The 25051-nt window shown below is 47.6% G+C and overlaps 1 protein-coding gene across 13 annotated transcripts in view; it reads right to left on the bottom strand.

Moving 5' to 3' along the window:
* The window catches only part of PMS1 (PMS1 homolog 1, mismatch repair system component), a 2204114-nt gene that overhangs the window by 561779 nt on the left and 1617284 nt on the right, over positions 1-25051 (bottom strand). The gene's annotated exons all lie outside the window — the stretch shown is intronic.

Here is a 25051-nt window from a genome sequence, read left to right as displayed (position 1 = left end):
GGCACGAGGGGCACAAGGCAATCTGGATCCAAGTCTAAGATTCCTGACTTGGAGCGTGCACGGTTGATTGGGTGTAGGTTTGGTGGCGAAGTGTTGGAGCCATAGGACAGGGTCATTGAGGTATGGGTTACTAATGGGCATTGTGGGAAAGTGTGGGGTGGAGTGACGAGGGTCGGTCTTGGTGGTGCTAAGAGTGGGGGGGGCAAAGCAATGTGGCAATGATGAACCCTACGATGGTAGCAAGAATAAGGTGGCTGACAGGTGGCAGTGGCCGCATATCGTGATCCAGGTGTCCTAACCGTCTGTGAGCTGAGGTGGGAGTGCACTGGAAGGTGCGTAGAGGGGTTCTGCGCTGGGCAGAGGTGGGATCAGCCAGGAAGTGGCAGTCCAGGTATAGTTTGCTGGGTAAGTACATGTGCAGAAATGCAGTCGATGGCTCAGGAAGTAGTGGTTCAGCTAATCTGGGTAGGTAGGTACAGGTGCAAAGTGCAATCAATGACTCAAAGGCAGAGATTCAGCTAATCTGACTAGGTAGGTACATGTGCAAAATGTAATCAATGACTCAAAGGCAAAGGTTCTGCTAGTCTAGCAAGGTAAGTACATGTGCAAAATGCAATCAATGACTCAAAGGCAGAGATTCAGCTCATCTGGCTAGGTAGGTACATGTGCAAAATGCAATCAATGACTCAAAGGCAAAGGTTCTGCTTGTCTGGCAAGGTAAGTACATGTGCAAAATGCAATCAATGACTCAAAGGCAGAGATTCAGCTAATCTGGCTAGGTAGGTACATGTGCAAATTGCAATCAATGACTCAAAGGCAGAGATTCAGCTAATCTGACTAGGTAGGTACATCTGCTGACTAGGTAGGTACAAGTGCACAATGCAATCAATGACTCAAAAGCAGAGATTCAGCTAATGTGGCTAGGTAGGTACATGTGCAAAATGCAATCAATGACTCAAAGGCAAAGGTTCTGCTAGTCTGGCAAGGTAAGTACATGTGCAAAATGCAATCAATGACTCAAAGGCAGAGATTCAGCTAATCTGACTAGGTAGGTACATGTGCTGACTAGGTAGGTACATGTGCAAAATACAATCAATGACTCAAAGGCAGAGATTCAGCTAATCCGACTAGGTAGGTACATGTGCTGACTAGGTAGGTACATGTGCAAAATGTAATCAATGACTCAAAGGCAAAGGTTCTGCTAGTCTGGCAAGGTAAGTACGTGTGCAAAATGCAATCAACGACTCAAAGGCAGAGATTCAGCTAATCTGGCTAGGTAGGTACAAGTGCATAATGCAATCAATGACTCAAAGGCAAAGGTTATGCTAGTGTGGCAAGGTAAGTACATGTGCAAAATGCAATCAATGACTCAAAGGCAGAGATTCAGCTAATCTGACTAGGTAGGTACATGTGCTGACTAGGTAGGTACATGTGCAAAATGCAATCAATGACTCAAAGGCAGAGATTCAGCTAATCTGGCTAGGTGAATGCAGCAAGTAGCGAGCGGTTGGATTAACGACAAGCGCTGTGCGGACAATGAGCAAGGCGGATGGTGTGCGTACATATGAGCATTTAGAGGAGGCGGTGATTCATAATGATGATAAAGAAGGTGATACTTAATTGGTGAGTGCGCTCCCAAGCAAAAGAGGTGAGTGTCCTTAATAACCGGTCTGGGCGACAAAGGCGTCAGGCAGGGTGACTTCAACCATATTAGGTACTGCTAGGTTAGTGCGACAAAGAGTCTTACCGCGTTTCTTTATAAGTGAGCAATTTCCGTATGTGTACTGTGGACAGAAGTGTAGCAGCAGCCGGGAAAGCGTGTGATGAGGAGGTGCTGCGGAGCAATGTCCAGCACCGTAGCTGACCAGTGCGGACAGGGGCAGACAGGAGGGGCCTTTGGCTCACGGGCCTTAGGCTGCTAAGGGCCGGCTTCCGCCTCCGGTCCTCGTCACTGGAGAATATGCAAAAGTGGTTGCTAGGCAACCGAGGTGAACGCTCTGAGTGCGTTCTTGGTGGCGGCCATCTGGCGGCAACGCGGCTTGTCGGATTTTCTTGATGCTAGCGTCGGATAGGTGCGGGCACAGCGGTGCAGGCACTGTTGTGGTGCGGGCTTCTAGGACGAAGCTGGATGGCTCAATAAGGGCGGGCGGGTTGGCTGCTGTGCTTCGCTATCGGCTGCTCCTGCAGCCTGGTGCGACGCCGGCACACGGTGCTGCCTCAGGGAGGGTGTCGCAGGGCTCCTGCCCATGTGGATAGTGAGCTGAGGGGCAGACAGGAGGGGCATTTGGCTCACGGGCCTTAGGCTGCTAAGGGCCGGCTTCCGCCTCCGGTCCTCGTCACTGGAGAATATGCAAAAGTGGTTGCTAGGCAACCGAGGTAAACGCTCTGAGTGTGTTCTTGGTGGCGGCCATCTTGCGGCAACGCGGCTCGTTGGATTTTATTGCTGCTAGCGTCAGATAATGTGGGGAAGGTGCGGGCACAGCGGTGCAGGCACTGTCGTGGTGGGGGCTTCTAGCATGAAGCTGGATGGCTCAATAAGGTCGGGCGGGCGGGCTGTGCTTTGCTATTGGCTGCTCCTGCAGCCTGGTGCGACGCCGGCACACAGTGCTGCCTCAGGGAGGGTGTTGCAGGGCTCCTGCCCATTTTGTCACTTCTCCGCTGGGTACCCTACAGAGACCTTTGATAGAGCACCTATGCAGTGCCAGACCACTCTGTGAAAGTTATTGTAGCTTGCTTTAAAGTTCAATCACTCATCAGCTCTTCAATTCACTTGCATTTCTTATCATACGTGTTTTAACAATTTTCGTTCCAGCGCTAGCCATAGAATGTTGCTGCTTGCAACCTTGAATTCAACACAGACCGGTCTTGTGTCCGTCTCCCCCAACTCATCGGCTGTGTTGCTCTCAGTGAAGCGGCTTTGTTCTTGGAGCCAAGGACGGTACCACAGTGGCTGGTGATTCTCCCCGCCTGGATTATTGACGCGGGAGGGCCCTGGGCATCTCCTTCACCCAATGCAGGATTATTCAGCCTGTTTTCCTGGTCTTACGCTTTCTCTCAAGGTTTCAGGAAAGTAACGGTTCCTTGTCAAAAAGGTCAAGGGAATTTCCCTCCTTGCGATCCCCTTCGGTTTTGCCGCCTTTCCTCTCTTGCTCAGCCACCGTCTCGAAACTGCGGTTTCCTTGTGTGCTTTGCCTCCCTCAGAGTGTGCTCTCGGGCTCCTGCTTTTATCCATGTGGGGAAATTTAATGGAAGTCAGGTGTGAGTGATTGTTGATAATTGCCTGACCTTGCCTGACCATAGCATTGGGACATGTCAGGTACACGGCTCGGGTGTCAGTCTGTTTTCCCTTAGAGCAGGCTGTCAGTGAGAAAGTGTTTGTGTTGTAAAAGGGGGAGGGGGTGTAGAGTTCCTAAATATCCTAGCGGGTAGGATGGGGTAAAGGTGTTACAAGGAAGGGGATCCCGCATCTCACCATCCGGTGTCCCACTACCACTCCCTGAATAACCGTCACCCAGGTGATCCTCCAGCTCTGGTCCACCCCCGGCAACTGGATCCAAAAGCAATGGCTGCGTCCTGGCCACCTGGATGACAGATCCCCAGGGACTAGAGGGTGAGACAGCTTCTGGTTTCTCACAGTATCATGTGGGGCTTTTTGAAGATGAGGCAGAAGCCCCGCATGTGGAGCAATTGGCAGGTGATGATCAGATGTTCCATGGTTTGTTCGGGAGAACGGGCCCTGATGAGCCAATCGTCCAGGTAGGGGTAGACATGAATCCCCCTGCCCCTCCGGAGAGTCAGTGCCACTACCACTATAAACTTGGTGAAAACCCTTGGGGCAGAGTTGAGCCCGAATGGCATAACTCGAAACTGACAATGAGAACTGCCAATGGCAAACCTAAGGTACTTCGTGTGATGAATAGAAACATGAAAGTAAGCAGCCGGAAGGTCCAATGATACCATCCAATCCTGGACCTGCAGGGCCTGAAGGATCTGAGAAAGGGAAACTATTTTGATTTTGTCCTTCCTGAGGAACTTGTTCAATTATCTCAAGTCCAAAATGGGTTTCAATCCTGCATCCTTTTTGGGGATCAAAAAGTAAGGGGATTACCACCCCCTGTTCCTCTCCATCACAGGTACTAGTTCTATAGCACCTTTCTCTAGCAGACTGGAAACCTCCTGCGAGAGGAACAGATGTGGAGTTTTGCAGGAATGTCTCCCTGGTGGATGATCCAGAGGCCTCCTTAATAAGGGTAGGCAGTAACCCCAGGGCCACTGTTTCCAAAACCCAGGCATCATAAGTAATGCCCCGCCATTCTTCCAAATGCGGACTGTGCCTGCACCCCACCGCAGTCCTGTGGACGTAGGCCTCAGGGTGGTTTTGGACCACCTGAAGCAGTGGCTGAAGGTAAGGCAGTTGCTGCCTGGGCAAACTTTGCACCTCTTCCTCACCACAAAGGAATTTTCTTTGGCCTCTTCTCGCCCTTCCAAAGGAAGTATTGTGGTGGAAGGGCCGACCCCTCCATCCATGAGAAGTTGGATGAAGGACTTGGCTGCTGCCTTGGATATCTGCATCTTTTCAAGACTTTCATCAACCTTGTTTCCAAAAAGGTGTGTGCCATCAAAGGGCATGTTAAAAAGTCTGGACTGAACAACCGGTACAAAACTAGACTTCCTTAACCAAGCAAATCTACGTGTTATTGTCCGGTCGCATTGGCACTACTAACACTATCAGCAGAGCCCAACCCTGATTGAAGTGATTCGCACATTACGTCCTTGACATCCTTGATAATGTTAAGGAAGCCATCCCTTTCCTCTACCTCAGGTATGTGGTCAGCTGCCATTGTAATGACGTCCCACAAAGTGTGAGTGAACTTAGCCACAGTGCAAGTGGTGTTAAATGATTGAAGGGCCATGCTACTGGCTGAAAAGATCCTTTTGGACAGGGTGTCAACGCCTTTGTCGGCCGTATCGGGAGGGATGGTAGGGTTGGCTGCTACCCTGGAAGTGGCCATGCCAGCCTGCACAACAAAGCTCTCAGGTGTTGGATGCTTTGAGAGAAAGTAAGGGCCAATGCTGCATGGTTTGTACTTCCTTTTAGAGATTTACTGACAGCTGGGTTACCATCAGGTGACTGCCAGTTTCCCATCACTTTTCTTCGCAATTCAGAGTGAAAAGGTAATATAGGTTCATTTCGTGGAACTTTGTCCAATATATCTGTTAAGTCTTCCTGCTATATGCAGAAGCAGGTCTCCCCCCACCCAATGTATTCTGTAACCCTGTTCATCAATTGCCTATATGATGCTTCCCCATGCTCAGCAGGGCCAGGTGTAGCAAAGTCTACCCCAGGGGAGGTGTCTAGACAACTTGTGCTCTTCAAACCTTCATACAGATTCTCCATTTTGGACTCCTCAGGCACCAGTGACTCTGAACATTAGGTATCCCATACTCTAAGCCAAAAAGCGGTGTGTCTTGGTCTGAGGGCTCTGCCTCTTCAAAAATCGAAGAGAGAGATTTAAAAATATATTTTTGGGGTAAGGGCTTAAAGCTCTTTTCCATCCCCTTCGAAGACGTTGATGGCTTCGACACCAAATGATTTGCCCTCAATGGGCTTGACCCCAGACTCGAAGGAGTTGTCGAGAGAAGAGGAGTAGCCATTTCCTCGACCCGAGGGCTCTCGAGGGGTCGACAGTCTTTGGCTCGGGCTCGAGGGTGCGCAAGCTTTAACCTCTTTGGACACCTTATCAGCCTTGGTAGGTGCCACAGGGTCATGGCCCTTCAACAGTTCATTTGAAGGAGCTGTAGCCGCCTTCTCAAAAATCATAATTTGAAGATAGAACATCTCCCATTCAGCTTTTGAGGCCGACCTACCTGGGGAGGACACCTTACTGTCGGGAGAGGAATCGAAGGAACAAGATGGTGATCTATGACGTGTGTTCTTGGATCTTTTCCTCGACAAAGAGAAGTGACCAGAACCGCTTTGAGAGCGAGAACAGTTTTTTGTATGCTTTCTCAGCAGAGGCTCACCCCTCGAACTCTGTTCGTCCGACAATCTTTTTTTCGAGAGCTTCGATGGGTACTTAGAGGAGGCCTATCCACAGCAGGTTTCGCCTTTCTTTATTTTAGTGCCTTTCGTGTCAGACTGACAGGAACCACAGTCTGCCTTTTTATGCTTGCTGCCGAGGCACCATAGGCATAAGCGGCAGGTCGGTGATCGAAATCTTTGACCCACACTCAATCCACTTTGAAAAATGGAACTCAAGTAACGGGTGCGGTGCATGCTATATATACCCTGGGTGACGTCAGCCTTGAGAGCTGACAGACTGTGAGGGACATTGAGTCGCCGAGGCAAGGCCCCCTCTACCAAAAGAAAATAATTCCGAAGCAACTGATGCTGGAAGGAGATACCATAAGACGAGGAGTATGTGGGAGGACACAATCCATTCGAATAGGAGGATACATGAGAGTTAAAGAACGGTGTATGAGAGTGGAAGAGGTGAATGAAAGTGAGAGGAGAAGAGTAGAGAGGTGAGTACAATAGTAGTTAGGGGTTTGTATGACCATCTGATTGACAAAAGGAGGGAGGGGGGGAAGGAGCAGGAGGAAGCGGAGTAGCCAAGAGGGAGAGAGCATAAGAGCACATCAGAAAAAGGAGCGCAAGGGAGTAGAAGGATTGAGTGAGAAAAACCAAGCATTTGAAAAGGCACCACTTCTTGTTGCACCAAATCTCACGGAAGTATCAATAAGTTCATCAAAAAGGAGTGTTTCGCGTTTGCCCGGCCATGTGGGGAGTTCCCTTAGACTTACCACTCCCTGGCCCCTGGCAAAACGAATAATTGGACTCAGACAGGCAAAATATCACACTTAGACCATTAGGTACAGTAAAACATATAAATGGATTGTTATAGGCCCTTTATTCACACCTTAAATATATGAACAATCCAAACATAAGACGACATATCTAGTCAGTTATATAAAGACATAGGAAAAGAGTTCATCACCGTAAGAAATGTAGCAGAACACCTTCATCTTAGCCCATACAACACCGTTCAGTCCCAGAGCAGGTAGGCAAAGAGATCACGGGCAATAACGTGGTCTGGAGTGGAGCGTCCTCTCTCTCAGCAGAACTGCATCACCCTGGGGTCCAGGTTCTGACTGTCTTTTCTGAGGAATAACCTCTTCTCTTTATGGAGCCTTAACCCGCCCTTCTCGGTTATGACTTCCCTCAGCCAAAGAGCAGATCACAAGTGGAAGGGGGCAAAGAGCGGAATAAACCAGCCAGAAGTGGAAAAACCCAGCTTTCCTCTCCTCGCGCTCTCCCAGGACCCCTTATCACTACACCTGCAGTGCGCTCCAACTCCCTCTCAGTCTCGTCCTTCAGCGGACAATACAAACACTATTCCTCACATTAGTCCAGTCAGCAACAGTATTTATGTGACCTCGCTTCGCCTTCACTGCCGGGATGTGTGTTTATTCTGCTGAGCCCAGAAAAAACCCAGAAAAAGACATAAGGTCTCACTATTGTGATGGGAGATGAATTTCCAAGATGGCTGCGTACCAGCGCCATATTGTTTTAGCTCGTATTTCGCATAAGCATTACAAGCAGTGACATAGAAAAGGCAGATTTCTTTAGGCCATCACGTTTGTCAGCATTATAGCAGGTGTTACTGCTCTCTAGTTGACAACCTGGGGATTAGGGAAGCCTGGGCTAGGGAGGTTGGGAGAGGGATGGCCTTGAGAGTGCCACATTTTCTTCGCAATTCATCAAGTTGGAGTAATTTGAATTTTGCAAAATAAATACCCTTCAACCATCTTTTGGTCTCTGAGCATTGCGGGATAATATAGGGAATAAGGGCCTGTACCCACCTGATCTGGGAGGAGATTCTTGCTTTCCTTCAGTCATTTTTCCACTTCTTCTGACCTCTAAAAGATGCATGGCGTGTCTGCAACTACCACAGGGCTTAAAGCCCAATTTAGGAGACACAACTTCACAGAAGAGACTAAAAAAAATAACCGTCCCTGCACATTGACATGGAAAAAAGGAAAGGTGGCCTCTTGTATTTATGTAGCTGCCATCACGTCTGGCACACACAGGTGCAGAGGATCTGAGAGGGAGCTAAACAAGAGCTATGAAGCGCCACCTGGTGCCGAGCTGAAAAACCTTCCAGTGCAGATTGTGTCTGAGTTCAGACTGCAGAGGGAGCTGCTAAAAGCCAGGATGAGTAGCATCCGGGTGGCAGTGAGAGCACGGTCTGATTTGTTTCACATGAAAACAGGGTCAGAGGACAAGCAGTGCAGGTTTCTCTTACAGTATATGTTAGTAGGGAGACTGGGAGATGGGAGGAGCTTTGGTGGTAGTGCTTGGCTGACACAGGTGAATAACTGTGAACATCATCTATACAGATAGAAATCACCAGCTCCTGCCCTTGTGGAGCCATCCCAAGAAGAGGAAGAAGAAGTGTCTGAGGGGTATTTTCAAAGATGAGGAATCTTTGGGAGGAATTCATCACAGAGTTGTATCTGTTTATAACATTTCAAGAATGCTTTTATTTGATTGACTCAGGTAAAATGTTTGCATTTGTTCTAGATTTAGCATTTCACAATGCCATAATTTACAGTAACTTCGAAAGAGTCAACGTGTTTTACATGAGCAAGCAAAGCACTTTTACAAACATAAGGTAGGGGGAAGTAAGTATTTGTTTTCCAGTCAATTCATGAGAATGAGAGCGAGAGAGAGACAGAGAGAGAGATAGACCTGTGATGTATGAAGGGTGACTAAATTGTCGCTAGAGGATACAAGCAATTAAGCATCCTCCTGATTTAACAGATGAGAGGTATACCGTAGATTGGGTTAATTGATCTGATCTGACAGCAAGATTACTCTGGAAGTGGTCAGTGCCACTGCACCATCCATGTAGATGGTTTTGTTGTATTTGGATTTCATACTGCGTTGTGGTGGTCACTAGGCGCTTCGAAGGTGGGGAGTGGATTGGGTTTGGTTAGTGGGGAAAGAGGGAAAAAGCAAAATAACTTTGCTGTTGTGTTGATGCGTGAAGTACGTAGGTACCAGGGTGCTACCGTGTGTGGGTCTGTTTCTTGGTGGCTTGTGTCGAGAGCAATTGAGGTACCTATGTTTAGAGGGGAGTTTTGTGTGGCTGTAGTGCATAGGTGTGTTTGTCGGAATGTCATAGATACAATGGTTGGAGAGGTGCAACGTTCTGATTTTTTATGTCTGTTGGGAGGGGTGTTCAATTGCAATGTGTGGGCTTGGTTGGTATGTCTCGTCACAGATAGTGATCAGAAAACCCTTCTATCTAAAAATGATCTGTGTATGGGTGATGGCTTAAGGGCAAGCAGCTTCTCTATCTAGACTTCCTCTAGGAACAATCTGGGAGACATCTATCAGGAACCCCCAGTTGGATAGTGCATTTTAATCACTCCAGGTACTCGCCTGATCTTCCACTCCCTTCTACTCCTTTCACTGATATTACACTCTCTCTCTCCCTGCTATTCTCTTGTCTCCCGCTTTCCCCTCTCTCTAGCTGTCCCTCCATTGGTATATATCTTTATTTTATTTATTTTTATTTATGTGCTTATGCAGCGGCAACGCCCGCGGGCATCAGGGCGCTAACATTTCGACGAGGACAACATATAGTTAAGATGGGACACCTAGGTGTGTTACATAACCTGTGAATTTGTGATTTATTTAAAAATGGCTGTCTTCAAAGCTTTCCTAAATGCAAGGTGGCTGCTCTCTAATCTGATTGGTTTTGGTAGTCCATTCCACATTTCGGTCGCTATGACTGAAGGATCTACCTAGGCCGTTTGATCTTTTGAACAAGGGGCAAGCATTTTGCCCCAGTGATTCTGATATCAGTAATCGACCTGGGATGTATTGGTATATCTGCTTCCTCAGACATATAGGTGACTTTCCATGGATGCATCGATGGACTATAGTCATAGCTTTAAACATAATTCTGTCCTTGATTGTCAGCCAGTGGAGGGATCTTCTGTCTGGTTTCTCTTACAGTATATAGGGCAATGCGTTCCTGTTTAGATTTCTTGGTCACTGTTCTTACCAGACTATTTTGGATCACCTGGCACCTGTTGATGCACCAGTTATTGGCTCCTGCCAACAGAGCATTATCATTGTCTAGTCTAGATAGAATTGTGGCCATGGCTATGGTAGCACTATTCTTCTCATTCAGATATATAGATGATATTGGCAGTTCTTATTTAAGTAGTTGACATGAGATTCAGCGCTCAACGATGCTTCTAGGTAAATTCCCATAGTCTTTACCTTTTCTGATAATGTTAAAGGACATTTGTCCTGTGCACTATCACCACCGGAGTGGTCCCCTGGTGCACTGGCGGCTCTGAAAGAGGAAGCGAGGGTGGGTTAGTGGTAGGAAATAGGAAAAGTGCAAGAAAGCAGTGATGTGCTGTTGGCGGCCTCAGCCTGGTGGGTCCGTTGGCTGGGCCTGGGGTGTTTGCGGCCGGTAGTCGTCGTGTACTATTGTGCAAGTCTATGTGTGTTTTTGTTTTGTTGTTGCAATGTAATGAAGTTTGTGCAGTTTGTTGTGCTGTAGGTTTGTGGTTGTGTTTGGTTTGAGAGGTGTATGCAGTGGGGGAAATTGTTAGTGGAATTGGTTAGTTGGCATCTCTATCCTGAATTGAGGTGCTGGGCTTGCGTAGTCTCCCCTGATGCGCCTCTGTCCTGATCTGGGCCTATCTTGCATTCAAGGTCTCATTCACATCTGGCCCCCACCTCTGCCAGCCTCTCTCACAAGCCCACCTGTCCTCCCTTCCTACTCCTGTTGCCAGTGCACCTGCCAATGTCCACAACTCAGCTAATGTGGTGATTGCCAGTATCTCGACAATTCTATTAACACTTTGGTACCTGGTGGCAACTAAGGGGCGGTTGAAGATGTTGGGTGGGATTGGCTGGGGTAGTTGACCCCATCTGCATGGGTGTCACCTGTGTTCCAGTCTATATGGTGTCACCCGCTCAGGTGTTGCGGGAGCTTCCCTGTCGGTTCCGGGGCTGTTAGTGTCCTTTCCAGTTTAGTCGTCCCTTTTCTCTGTTGTTTCAGTTTTCAGTTTGAGTCTGCAGTGTTGAAGAGCCAGGTTTTTAGTAATTTCCTGAATTTGTGGTGATCTTTGGTGTTTCTCATCTCTTTTGGGATGTTGTCCCAGGTTTTTGCGGCTAAGTGGTAGAAGGAGGTGCCACCAAGTTTTTTTTTTTTGAGGTATGGATTAAGTTCTAGGCGGATTTCGTTGCTGGATCGGAGGGGCCTCGTTGGTTTGTAGATTGTTATTTTCTTTTGTAGGAATTCTGCTCCTTGTCCACTGATTGCCCTGTGTGTTATGCACGTGGTTTTGAAGGTGATGCAATGATTTACTGGGAGCCAGTGTAGTGTTTTTAGGGCAGGAGTGATGTGGTCTCTTCAGGATAGTTTGAGAAGTAGTCTGGCTGCTGCATTTTGGATCCGCTGTAGTTTCTTCAGGAGGTATTCTGGTATTCCGAGGTAGAGGCTGTTTGCATAGTCGATTCTTGACATGATAAGGGCAACGATAGTGAGTGTTTTGTTCGTGAAGGAGAGGAAAGGTAGGATTCTTATTGCCGTGTGGAGGAGGAAAAAACTTTTCTTCACTGTTGCATTTATGTGTGGTTCTAAGGTTAGGGTGTTGTCCATCAGGACTCCCAGATTTTTTACTATCTTAGATGGTGTTGGTGCGGTTCCCATTTCCGTTGGCCACGGGATGGCGGTTTCTTTCTCTTTGTCTTTGGATATAATTTTTGTCTTTCCTGTGTTGATTTTCAGGTTGTTGGCATTCATCCAGTTGAAGACTTCTTTCAGACAATCGATTAGAGTTGAATGATCGGCTTCGGTGTCTTTGATTTTGTAGATGATTTGAGTGTCATCTGCGTAGTTGTATCAAGTAATGTTGTATTTTTTGAAGATTCTGATGACCCGAGTCTGGTAGATGTTGAAATATAGTGGTGATGGTGAGGATCCTTGTGGCACTCCACAGTCGTTAACTCGTGGAGTGGATTTGAAGGGTTTAATCCATACGGTTTCTGTTCTGTCTGCTAGGAATGATTTAGTCCAGAGTAGTGCTGTGTCTGTTATGCCTGTGTCTTCTAGTCTTTTGGTCAGGGTGTCATGGCTAACTGTGTCAAAGGCTGCAGAGAGGTCGAGCAGAATAAGGGCTGGGGTTGTGTTTGAGTCTGCGTTCGTTTTTAGGTCGTCCCAGATGGATAGTAGTGCTGTTTCCGTTCCTCTTGCTGGTCTGAAACTGACTTGAGCTTGGTCTAGCAGGTGGTGTTTTTCTACGTGTTCTTGGGTAAGTTTATATACGTAGGTTTCCAGGAGTTTTGCCGGGTAGGGAATGTTTGAGATCGGCCTGTAGTTGCAGAGGTCCTCTACATCGCCACTTGTGTTTTTTTAGAAGTGGCTTGATATATGCTGATTTGAAGATCCTCGGTACAGTCCCTGTTGCTAGTGATAGATTTAGAAGGTTTCTGTAATATTCTGCTGGCGTTCCTCGTCGAGGATTATTTGTAGATGTCCGTGGGACAGGGATCCATGGGTGATGCGGCTTTCTTGCGTTTTATCAGAATTGCGAATGCCTCTGCTGATATTTCAGGAAAGTTTTTGAGTTTGTGCTGTGGTTCTGTGTTAGGTTCGTTTGGTTGTATGTTGTGGTTGGTTGGCCTCTTTTGTATGGTTTGTCGGATGTCATTGATTTTTTTCTTGAAGTGGTTTGCCAGGTTGTTGCATACTTTCTCTCAGGGGGTTGGGGTGTTATCACACCCTGGTGGGTTTCTCATCTCTTTAACGATGTTTAACATTTCTTCTTGTGTGTTGGTGGCACTGGTGATTCTGTCATCATAATGCCTTCTCTTCGCCTTTTGTATTTCCTTCTTATATGCGCGGATTTGTTTCTGGAACAGTGTTTTATTGTCTGGGTTGTATTCTTTCCTCCATTCCAGTTCCATCTTTTTGTTTTCCTTTTTCATGGTGTTTAATAGTGGGGTGAACCATTTTGCCATTGCTCTTGTTTTTGATGGGGTGAATGGTTTTTCTGGGGTGATCTTATCTATTGTATCTGTAATCCATGTGTGTAGTAGCTCCGCTTTCCCGTCTAGGTCAGCTAGCTCTAGTTCTGTAGTTGAGGGTTTGGTTAATTCCAGTTGTTTGAATAGGTTTCTTTCTTTGACGTGTTTCCAGTTTCTTTTTGTGGTGGTTGTGAGTTTAGGAGGTTGGATGCACATTTGGGTAGGCATGGTGATCATGAATGGGATGATGCGGTGGTCGCTCCACAGTATTTGTACCGGCAGTGCTGTGGTGATGAGTTTTTCTTTGGTGAAAATTGCGTCGAGGGTGTGTCCTGCCGAGTGTGTTGCCCTTTTGACTAGTTGTCATATTTTCATGATAGCTAGTTGTTCAGTCAGTGAGTTGTGGGAGTTGGCGTGACTGTCTTCAAACCAGATGTTGAAGTCCCCCAGGATGATTAGGTGTTTGTGGTTGATGGCTAAGTTGGTGGTGGCTTCTATGAAGTTGTCGACGAAGGTTACATCATATGTCGGTGGTCTGTACACCAGGAGGAATGTGATGTTGGTTTTTGGGCTCCTTGTTAGGTGTATTACCATGGTTTCGCAGTTGAGGATGTTGAGTGGTTCATCGGTTTTTATTTCCAGGTGTCCTTTGAATGCTATTGCAATGCCTCCTCCTTTTTTCGTTTTTCCTGTTTATTTGAAGGCATTTGAAGTTGGTTGGAAGGCAGCTTTGGAGTGTGGTTTTGTAGTTGTCGTCCAGCCATGTTTCTGTGATGAACAGGATGTCAATGCCGTTGTCATCAATTAGGTCGAAGATCTCTGTTGAGTGTTTTGACATGGATCTTGCCTTTATTAGATTGCAGTGGAGTTTGGAGGTGTTGTTTGGTTTGGACTTTCTTGTTGAGGTCGTCTTCTGATCTGTGTTGAGGTTTCCTTCCTGGTCGATCTCTTGTTGGGCTGTAGGTTTTGGGGTGTCAGCGTCTTCGAAGAGTTCTTCTAGGTTCTGTCTTGGGTTTTTCTTTTCACCGGGCTCATCTTCCAGGAGTTTTGGTTGTCGATTCGAAGTTCCTCTTGCTTTGGTGATGTAGGGTGTTATCGCATTGGTCGTGTGTTTGTTGTTTTTTGTATTGTTCATCCTTCTTCTGCGTGCTTGTGTTAGGTTGTTTGATGTTGTTGGTTTGCTGTGGTGACCAGTTGTCAGCAAGGTATGGAGTTAAGTAGAGGGATTTATCTCTTCTCTCAGTGTTGGTTCGATTTTTGTTCCTGACTGAGTGTGCGATCTGTAGTTGTGGCTCTTTGTCGCTGTTCTGGAGTGTTTGTTCTTTCTTCTCTTTTTCTTTCCCTCGGGTTGGGTTGTTTGCGCGGCATTATAGGATTGAGGGTTGTTTAGTCTTTATTTGCTTGCTGATGTCCAGTTGGTTCTGTTTTGGTCTGGTTGTCTTGTGGCGTAGTGCTGGGTGTGGAGGGCTGTCCGCTACTGGTTTGGGCTCTGTTTGTAGGTGGTCTTCCGGCTGATGTTGCCGACTCGTTCAGTTGCTGTCTTGAGAGGGGTAGGGGAGGTGGATAAGGGTTATATATTGGGTGTTAACGGTGGCTCTCTTTAGTGTTCGTCTCCCTGAACGCGGTTCACTGCAGTGAGCAAACTATGTCGGTTTGAGAAGGGTATCTACTAGTTGAAGTGGCGTAGAGGGGTGCAGCTAGGATTTACACCTTATGAGGCGTGAGCCCCTAATTGGAGTGACACTCCACAGTAGTTCACTAGTGGGTTCTGTCTCACTTTAGAGTGAGTTGGTCAGTGAGGTTTGAGAGACCTGTGTGGTGGGGGAGACGCCCATCAATGCAATCTAATTTCAAGCAGTGCAATTGGAGACAGACCCCTGCTAAATTTGAGAGACCTGTATAGTGGGAGTGAGGCCTATCAATGCAATCTAAATATCATACAATGCAGTTTGGAGGCCTATCAATGCAGTCTAATATCACACAGTGTAATTGGAGACAGAACCCCAGCTAGATTTGAGAGACCTGTATAGTGGAAGAGAGGCCTATCAATGCAATATAATGTCACACAGTGCAATTGGAGACAGAACCCCAGCTACATATGAGATACCTGGATAGTGGGAGTGAGGCTTATCAATGCAATATAATGTCACACAGTGCAATTGGAGACAGAACGCCTGCTAAATTTGAGAGACCTGTATAGTGGGATAGAGGCCTATCAATGCAATCTAAATGTCACACAATGCAGTTTGGAGACTGTTAGGGCGAATTCTCTGTTTAGGCTGAATTTCCTAACCTAGTGAGTCCCGCAGCAGCTTTGCTGGATTTTTGGGGTTTATTTTATTCTCCTGCCAAGAGTGAGACTCTTTCACCCTCACTCTTGGACATGATTTGAGTGTATTCCTTTGACTATAGATGTGTTTAATGGGCTATGGGGTCTTTTACTCCATAGGGCTTCATGTGTTTTTGTGATGTGTGTTACACAGCACCCTCAGTGCAGTAACACAGGGGTGTCATAGTGACCCCCCAGTATAGACTCCATACCCTGGGACTGACTACTGTCTCCCAGGGCATGTAAAGTCACCATTGACTTTACTAGTCTTGAATTCTGAACAGAACCAGTACAAACCATCATATTGTGGGCGTACTGGCCGGGGCAATTCGATTGCCCCGGGGTCTGTTAGTAGAGGGGGCACGTCTCCGTCCCCCCTGATCGAGTTTTGGATGGTGGCAGTGGATACTACTTTTTATATTCAACCGCGAATATTTCTCTATGGGATTTTCCCATTGTTCGAGGCTACTATCTTTATTTATTTAATTACGATAGCTTCGAACATACCGCCGGTTTATTTAATTATTAATTCTCCGGTTGGTATTTTTTGCCAAAACTCGGTTCTAAAATGGCGTTTGTGTTCTCTTCTGTGACTCCAACCCAAGTCGAGCCCTTTGTTCCACTTTTTTGGCGGGCTTCTCCACAGAAGCCCTCCAGAGTGGTGCCACTCTGTCTGGGGTACTTAGGAGGGGTGGAGGGGGATTAAGGCACCCTGGACTGAGTTGCCTAGGCAACTCAAGTCGCACTCCGTCCTGATTGGCCCAAGTGGTGAGCCGGCCGGCTCACCACTTAGCATGTTTGAGTGACAACTAGGCTGAGTGAATGGGGGTTTTCTGCATAAAAGCAGGGCTTTGTGGACTGGAACTTCAGAAGTCGCCACAGGACCTAAGAATCCGATGAGGGAGAAGCTGAGCCGACCTGCTACGACGACACCACCGGTGGAGCCCTGCTGAACCGTCTCACCACTTTTCCCAAAGACAAAGGAGATCTCCCGCCGGAAAGTCTTCTTCCTTTGACTGGTGGGGATAACCAGTTTCACCGTCTTTTCGCCTTCTCGACGCATCTCGTGGCCGCCTTGTCTGTGCCAAGCAACCCAGCAACCGGAATACCACATTTTACCACGACCGCGAAATAAAGGGTAATACCTTTAACTGGAAAACCCTGCGGCTGGTTTCTTCCCTGGCAGTGCAACGACCTTCATCTTTCCTCCAAGTCGAGATCTTCTCTTCCTCTGGACGACGCCGAGACTTGCACCCGCTGCCAGGAACAACTGCCACCGCTGGAGGATCCGTCCCACTTAAGGTACCGTGTTCCGCCTGGCTTCCCTTGCCACCGACTGTATGGGGTAAATTTAGCCCCCTGACACCCTGGCTAACCTTTTCTGAGCCTCTCTAAACTCTTTTCGAACTCTCTGCAAGACTTTCAAAGCCTAGTGTAACTGTGTGATCTTGGGCGCATTTGTGCTCTGCTCTCTCTAAGAGTGGGCCCAGCCTATGGACTTTGGCTCACCAGTGACTTTTGCTCTTCTGCCTTGCTAAAAGTGTTCCTAAATCTTAGAGTGGTGTATCTTCACATATTCTGTCTTTTTCCCTCCCTTTTTCATGAACTTATTGGAGTGCCATCTATAGTTAAGCGCTCACCTCTGTCTGGAAATAAGTGGTGTTAACTAAGACTTGTCTGATAAGGAATAAGGGTTGTATATATCATAATAGTAACTGTGTTTAGAGTGTTTTGCCATAAGAGTGCTGGAGTGTTGCAAACAGTGTGCTTTTAAATAAATAATTATATACTTTGATACCAAAGCTCTGGTCAGTGTTTGCTTGTGCTATTGTGTCTGAGTGCCTATTGTGTATACTTTGCATACTGCCTAACTCTTCTTGAGGGAAGTCCGACTGCTCAGCCACAGCTACCAAGTAAATCTGGGTGGTACAGACTGCTACCAAGTGGGTTTACTGTAACACCTGTAGTCCTAAATCTTTTGCTGTGTTCCCAAAGGGAACTGCACAGGTTTCTGCCTAACAGAGACAGAACCCCAGCTAAATTTGAGAGACCTGTATAGTGGGAGAGGCGCCTATCAATACAATCTAAATATCACACAATGCAATTTGCAATAGTGGGAGAGAGGCCTATCAATGCAATATAATGTCACACAGTACAATTGGAGACAGAACCCCTGCTAAATTTGAGGGACCTGTATAGAGGGAGCAAGGCCTAGCAATGCAATCTATATATCATACAATGCAGTTTGGAGGCCTATCAATGCAAACTAAATATCACACAGTGCAATTGGAGAGAGAACACCAGCTAAATGTGAGAGACCTGTATAGTGGGAGAGAGGCCTATCAATGCAATCTAAATGTCACACAGTGCAATTGGAGACAGAACCCCAGCTAGATTTGAGAGACCTGTATAGTGGGAGAGAGGCCTATCAATGCAATCTAAATGTCACACAATGCAGCTTGGAGACAGAACCCCTGCTAAATTTGAGGCACCTGTATAGGGGGAGCGAGGCCTATCAATGCAATCTAAATATCATACAATGCAGTTTGGAGGCCTATCAATGCAGTCTAATATCACACAGTGTAATTGGAGACAGAACCCCAGCTAGATTTGAGAGACCTGTATAGTGGGAGAGAGGCCTATCAATGCAATCTAGATATCATACAATGCAGTTTGGAGGCCTATCAATGCAAACTAAATATCACACAGTGCAATTGGAGAGAGAACCCCAGCTAAATTTGAGGGACCTGTATAGTGGGAGAGAGGCCTATCAATGCAATCTAAATGTCACACAATGCAATTTGGAGACAGAACCCTTGATAAATTTGAGAGACCTGTATAGTGGGAGCGAGGCCTTTCAATGCAATCTAGATATTGTACAATGCACTTTGGAGGCCTATCAATGCAATCGGAATATCACACAGTGCAATTGGAGACAGAACCCCAACTAGATTTGAGAGACCTGTATAGTGGGATAGAGGCCTATCAATGCAATCTAAATGTCACACAATGCAGTTTGGAGACAGAACCCCTGCTAAATTCGAGAGACCTGTATAGTGGGAGAGAGGCCTATCAATGCAATATAATTTCACACAGTGCAATTGGAGACAGAACCCCTGCTAAATTAGAGAGACCTGTATAGTGGGAGAGAGGCTTATCAATGCAATATTATGTCACACAGTGCAATTTGGAACAGAACCCCTGCTAAATTTGAGAGACCTGTATAGTGGCAGAGAGGGCTATCAATGCAATCTAGATGATATCCATTTTATGGGACCTGTATAGGTCTGTATAGAGGGGGGCCGTCTGGGCCGAGCAGGGCGATTAGTCCAATGTTAAACAATGTTTGAATTTTGACTAAGTTGGAGGATGAGGGAGAGAGATGCAGTGCGGAGTAGTCACCTTGCTTAATATGGGTTTGCTCAGTGGCTCGGATTCTAGTGTAGAGTGGTTGCTCTACTCCTAGCTCCGGGCTACTCCTACCTTACTGGTCCTTGTAGTTGATGGTTGACGGCTGGCTGCTTGCTTCCCCTGCGGACACCTGCTGACACTTCTTGGAGCCACCCTTGTCCTTGGGGCCCTTAGCCAATGGGCTGCACGGGCATAGGGCTGCCCTGGGAAGACCAGTCATGAAGGTCGAGGGGACCAATTAGAGCGGGGTAGGTGGGTCGGGAGGCAGGAGGGGATGCAACCAGGAAGAGTATGGAGGGTGGTAGAGGATGGCAGCAGGGGAGCAAAGGGCATGGGGGGCCTACAAACAAAAAGAACAGCAGGATGGAGGACTGATTGGGCAGATAGGAAGATGCACTCACCGCGCTTCCACTGGAAAGTGGAGCCGGTGCATACGAGGGGGTCGCTAGGCCGTGGGCACCAGAATAAGAGGACCAATTAGAGCGGGGGTAGGCGGGTCGGGAGGCGGGAGGGGATGCAACCAGGAGGGTGGGAGAGGACAGCAGCAGGGAAGCAAAGGGCCTGGGAGGGCCTAAAAACAAATAGAACAGCATGATGCAGGACTGATTGGGCAGATGGGAAGATGGACTCACCGTGCTTCCATGGGTGAGTTTTTTATCTGGAAGCTTTCGTATTCTTTACCAAGTTTCGCTTGCGCCTCCCGTGAACCAAATATCAACTCTGTTTTACTCCAGTTCAGGCACATCCAATTGGCTTTCATCCATATCTCAATTTTGTAATAAATCATCTCCAAATTACGTGCGTCTGTATCATAACAACCAGTCAGATCCATCACCAACTGTGTACCAGCTGTGCAGCGTCAGTGTAATTTGTGAAAAAAGCTCTGATTCTCTCGAGCACTGTGCAAAAGTCTCTGAGATATAAATTGATTGAAAAGTAATGGGGATAGACTCACCCCTTTTGGGAACCCGAAATTAAAGGGTTCTGATAGCGAGAAGTTTTCTCCCCAATGTATTTTACACTTTCGGTTTGCTAGAAAAGCGAGTAGCCATTTAGTAGCTTTTGTAGAACAGCCTCCCATATATTCCAGTGCCCACTGGAGCTGCTTATGATCTAATAAATCAAAGGCCACCAACAAGTCGAGTAATATCAAAATACCCGACTTGCCTTTGTCCATTATCTTAAGCATGTGCGACTGGAGGTCTAGCATTGCTGTTTCCATGCTATGATCCTCCTAAAACCGGTCTGTTGATTATGTAGAATGTCATTGTCTTCTACGAAGGTTTGTAGTTGTGCTGCAGCTACCTTGTCAAGAATCTTCAGAAGATAGTTGCAGTTGGTTATAGGACACAGACTATCAGGATCTTTCTGGTCCAGGCCTGGATTTATTACTATTGGTGTTACTGTAACCATTTTAATGGCTTCTGGGATGTAACTGTCGCTAAATAAAGAATTCACTAGACATGTTAGGAAAGGTATGAATATGTCTTTGTGGTCAAGGATCATCTTGGGAGGTATATATGTTTTCTGCACACACTGTTGGTTTCATGGATGAGAGGGTGGACCTAATTTCCTGCTCTGTTATTGGTGAAAAGTCAAATTTCTCCTCACTTTTGTATGCCTGAGGGCTTGTTGCAGAATTTTGTTGAGCGGCACTCATCGTCTGAGTGCTCATGATTATTTCACATGCCTTCATGATCTTGGCTGTGAATGCCTCCTGGACTTGACTTGGGGGGGGGGATAGAGTGTTTGCTTTTTCTGAGGATTTTAGTATCTCGAAAAGTTTACTTGTGGAATTAGCTGCTGTTGCTATTTGCTCATTATAGTAGTTTATTTTGGTTTCAATGATGTTTTGTTTATATTTTAATTCTGATTCCTTCCATTTGTTTTTTTTATCCATAGTAGGCCGTTTTACCCTTCTGGTTTGGAGTTTTCTTTTCTATCTTTTTAAACTTGTTAATTCGGTGTTAAACCATTTTTGATGGTTGGTATTTTCCCTAACTAATTTCCACCTGTTAGGGGCCACTTAGTTGACTAGTTTTTGTAATTTTGTATTGTAAATCGTAACTAGTTTTTCACATGAGTCATCATCAGATGTCCTCTACAAGAGGTCACGTAAACAGTGAGTTAGATGTTCTGGTGTAATTCTATGTCAAGACGGCAAGCTCGGATTATGCTTCTCTTCCATTTTACTACTTCAGCCGCAAATGTACAAACCAATAAAACATGATAACAAAACTCATAAAAACTACAACCATTGTTTTGAGTCTTTGGTAGTTCTGTTCTTATTGGTCCTCCAAACTGACCACATGATAACATCAACCCATCAGCACAGTCCATATCCCTAAACCACATTGTCCCTCAACTTCACTTACTCTTTCTTTGTTGCTTTGCTGCAAGTTAAGTGCCCTTTCCATTACTTCTTATTATGAATGTGTGTGGAGACTGTGGAAAGGAAAACTTGCATGCACGCACGCGCCCATATATTAAGAATCTTGGTGGAGCATATCTGCAGCTGATAGTGTGAGTGTGAAGTTGCGTTTGCGACGGGGTTGGTGCTCTGGCGACCGCAACCTCAGGGAGAAGCCACAGAGGGCACTACGGTCACAGAAGGGGGAGCGCGACGAGACCACGTAGTTCCGGCGCTCCCACCATTCCGTGGACTGTTAGGAAAGCGCAACTCTAAATTCTGATTGCTCTTAAAGCATTCCGTTTATATTCCTTACCTTCAAGAATCAGGAGAGGGGGGGCGTGGCCAACGAGCGACCGATGTAGACGCGTGCTCGCTGAGCTCCCGGTGCCGCCAACACATCCTGCCAAATCCTGGGGGAATTTGACTTGCGACACTCCTGCAAAATTACGAAAAGTTGGCCGACAGACGACACGACACATTGCAGTTGCTCCCGTAACAAAACGGAGGCCGGAGGCGAAGATAACTGCGGTGGAAGGTGATAGAGCGTGGCACCCGCCGAACTCGATCCAAGATGGCCGACAGTGACTTGGGATAGTGCGCCACTGACATCCGGCACGAAGAACAGCGCCATACAGGAGGAGCGAACGGTTGATGGGAAGGCAGTGACCAACCGTACGCGCTCCGCTCCGCTCCGCGTTGAGCGCCCGCCAACTCAGAACAAGGGGCGACAGACAGCGACGGAGAGGCACGTGATTGGGCACGCGAAACGGTGAGGAGCAGGGTGGGCGGGAGGCAGTGGTTGCGAGCAGCTTTCCCGCTTGCCCGCTCCCAGAAAATCGCTTGTGATTAGATCGAGAGTTAAATCCGTGCCCCGGCCCACGCACAACGCTACTAGAATCATCAAGGCGGATCCTCATCGAAGTTGCGACTGCAACGGTCATGGGCAAGGACAAGAGCAGGAGAGGCACGACGCAAAGCAAAATGGAACAATACGCGGTGCCCACACTGGCCACGGAGCCGACACAGGAAAGATCGGCAATTACTGAAGATGAGGAACCCGAACCCTCTCTCAAAGACATTATGAACGCCATAGCCAACTCCAGAACCGCTATGGAGATTAAAATGGACGGCATCAGCACAGAAGTGTCCCTCCTACGCCATGACTTGCAGAAACTCACGTCCCGCACGGGAGAGGCGGAAACCCGCATATCCAACACGGAAGATGGCCTCCGAAACATCCATCAACAGATGACCAGAGTACTGCAACGTGTTAAGACTCTAGAGGAACGGGTGGAGGAAGGAGAGGGGCGCTCTAGACGGAACAATATACGAATCCTGGGATTACCTGAGAAAAGTGAAGGCCCCTCCATGGAACTATTCCTTGAACAACTACTCATGGACCTATACGCCCCAAAGAATTTTTCGAAACTTTTCTCCATTGAACGTGCACATCGAGTCCCAACAGGCAGACCAACGCCTGGGGCCCCACCCCGCACTGTGATTGCCAAAATCCTAAATTACAGAGATCGCGACGCGATACTGCAAATGGCCAGATCCAAGGGAGCCACGACCTACAACGGCGCGAAAATCGCTTTCTTCCCGGATTTCACACGGGAAGTACAAAGAGCACGCCAATCATTTGACCAGCTTAAGAAGAAGCTACAGACCCAAAACATCAAATATGGTCTCCTGTTCCCGGCACAGCTGAAAATTTACCATAATGGCACAACCGTGCACTTTAATGACCCAAAGGATGCATGGAATTGGGCAGAAAATAACCTGGAGGGAGATTGGGGCCCCACAAATAGAAGGGAACGTGAACGAAATAGACCGCGCCCGGACAGATCCCCGAATGCACAACCACTACAAGGCCAGGATGGACTACCACCAAGAGAAGCCGACTGAAGTGTGCGGACACATGCTGATAGCAATGCACTGTCAGAGCTTTTCCCCCCCCCCACATTGAAGAAATGGCGGCTCGAGCGGGGGCCCCCCCCCCTCAACAAAGGTAATAGGACCAGCGCCGAGCAACGGCGACAGAATCGCAAAGAAGTTATATCGAATGTATTGATTGTTTGTTCGGTCCGAGCAGACCCTTGTCAGGCTCGGCCTAATGTTGGGGCGACAGGTACTTCCAGTTGGGGTGGAGTATGGGGAGGGTACGAGGGAGTTTGTGTTTAGGACAGAGTTTATTTGTTTGGTTTGCTGCTCTAAGATCAATGCGCGCAATAGGCTGGGGTCGGGTTCCAGGGGGGCGGATAAGGGGCAATGCCCGGAGATACACACAACATTACCCGGCATGTCCGATTCCCGACCACCATGACTGACCACACCGCTGAAAGCAAGAACAGGTCTATTAAGATAATGACCTGGAATGTGAATGGGCTAGGCAGCAGTATCAAGAGACGCCTTGTACTCCAATATTTGAACCGTTATACGCCCGATGTAGCCTTCCTAACCGAAACGCACCTGGCGGGCACAAACTGCAACCTCTTCAAGCGAACTAATTACCGCATCGCGATACACTCAGGTTTCTCCATGGGAGCTAGGGGGGTGCTGATCCTCGTGCACAAACGACTTCCACTGACCCTCTCATCCGTCACACAGGACCCAGGAGGTAGATTCGTTCACATAACCGCGACTCTTTGGGAGCGGCCTATATCCATGCTAGCCGTATATGCACCACCTACCTTACTCACTGCACTACTTGAAGATATAACGCCAATGTTGGCGGCGGACTCCTCGAGCTTGATGGTGGTGGGGGGAGATTTCAACGAGGTCATGCACCCAGAACTTGACCGAACACACATCCGCTCGAGAAATCCAGCTACGCATACCAAACTAGCCACGTTCGCCGACGCAATAGGCCTGAAAGATGTGTGGAGACATTTGCATCCTGGCACGAGAGAATACTCTTTCCTCTCCGGAGCACACGCCTCATTATCTAGACTTGATTACTTTTTTCTCCCGATCTCCGAATTACATCTAGCAACCGATGCACACCTCCTACCCAGAGGTATATCGGACCACTCCCCGCTCGTAATGGTGCTCAATACACACAGGCCGATTCCCCCACCCACGTGGAGGCTAAACAATTATTATCTGGGCTTCCCCGACCTAGTCGAACATATCAAAAAAGGAACAGAATCATACTTTGAACTGAACACAACCTCAGTGGATAGCCCTGTAACATTGTGGGAGGCATACAAACCCGTACTGAGAGGGGAACTCATATCCCAGATCGCAGCCCATAGGAAAAAACACGCCGCGGCGATCCGGGCGGCCGAAAAGCGAGTACAAGAGGCAGAGGTAGCTCATCTATCCCAAGACCTCCCAGAATCCCATCGCGAATTACAGCTAGCACAAAAACAGTTTCAAAACGTCGCCCTGGACAATGCCAAACAGGCACACGCAGCGATGCGGACCAGAGTGTACGAAACCGGGGATAAGGCAGGCAAAATGTTGGCGTGGCTGGAGAGGCGTGACGAGGGGCTCCGACATGTTAGAGCGATCAGAACACAGGGGAATACACTAGTGACAGCGGACCGTGACATAGCGGAAGAGTTCGCAAGCTACTACAAGGAACTCTATGGACCGCCAATCTCCCCCATTGACACTACACCCATCTCGGGAATCACCCTTCCCTCCCTGACACCTGAACAAAGAGCCCTGCTAGAAACCGACATATCGGAGAATGAATTGTCTGCAGCCATAGCCGACCTTCAACCCGGGAAAGCCCCGGGACCCAACGGCCTTCCGGTCGAGGTATGGAAGAAAATAGGCACGAGCGTAATTACACCACACTTGCTGAAAATGTATGAAACCTCCCGAAACAAAG

Source organism: Ambystoma mexicanum, chromosome 9, assembly GCF_040938575.1.
Source record: "Ambystoma mexicanum isolate Mex_15411 chromosome 9, UKY_AmexF1_1, whole genome shotgun sequence".
Classification (NCBI taxonomy): Eukaryota; Metazoa; Chordata; class Amphibia; order Caudata; family Ambystomatidae; genus Ambystoma; species Ambystoma mexicanum.
Note: the sequence above shows the minus strand (reverse complement) of the source record. Positions and strands in the feature narration are given on the sequence as shown.